Source organism: Ylistrum balloti, unplaced genomic scaffold (assembly GCF_031769215.1).
Source record: "Ylistrum balloti isolate Yb309-2 unplaced genomic scaffold, AGI_CSIRO_Ybal_v1 Utg371108, whole genome shotgun sequence".
NCBI lineage: Eukaryota > Metazoa > Mollusca > Bivalvia > Pectinida > Pectinidae > Ylistrum > Ylistrum balloti.
In genome coordinates this window covers 375212-376308 of record NW_026782609.1, presented here as the reverse complement: position 1 = coordinate 376308, position 1097 = coordinate 375212, and positions in this window count along the sequence as shown.

Here is a 1097-nt window from a genome sequence, read left to right as displayed (position 1 = left end):
TAATAGATGTTTATATACACAAATACTGGCATGTTCTCCACAGGAAGTCCACACTCATGTCCCATATGTTATGAATCTCGCCAATAACACGTTACTAGTAGTGTTAAGTTTCAAAGTTCGAATTATTCCTTCGTTTATTTTTTTCTGTAATACCTATTTCCGGTGTACGGTCCAGGACAAACCGTATTCCTAACAGGTAAGATTAGTTATTATTATTATCCATCGTGTTAATTTCGGAAATCAATGATATCGTGAATCGAACATTATGCATTTAAACTCAATAATAAAGTTGTCAATGCGATAGATCCTCTCTTGCTATCTCCGGAAGATCTACTGTTGCGCATGCTCACATTTTACTTCCTCTTATCAACGAGCCGTCGGAAGTAAACAGAATTTGCATGTAAGTGATAGAAAATCCTTCTTCCGTGTTTATAGACAAGCTATGTGAGTGTTATCTGTAATGTAGAGTATGCCTAATACTAATTTCAGTTTCGTCTGTAGACTAAGTTTGCGTTGGAGACTTTCTGTCTCTCGATTTCTGCTCTGAGCTGTGCTGAATTGTCACTTGAACGACCTGAATTAATCAGTTCATAACCTGCACAATATCTTGATATCTACAGTGACGTGCCTGTCTTTCACATTTTTCTTATTTTACTTTATATTCTTTGTACTTAACCCTTTTTCAGTTAATTTTCTTGACTTCGTTCATGGTCCAAAAATTTAATTCTGAACTTGAATACCATGTCAGGTACTTGCAAGTTATGTATACCTATAAAATACTCCCATCGACATAAGTGGACTTATTATTCTAGTTATAAACATTGATGCAAATCCAATGCCTTCAGATATAACAATAAATGTCTGCCCATCCACGCCACCTTATTTTACACAATTATCTGAGTTCATCACTGCCAAATCTAAAGCTCTTGAAAGTCTGAAGACCAAAGACACTTTTTATCTACTGCACAACACGAATGCAGACAGTAGTATATATCCTCTCATGATGTCTTAATGCTCTGCATTATCTTCAGTTTTCACTTTAGAATGTGTACAAACTGAAAGTTAAAATTCACAGATGATTATTTCAGATTAGCAAG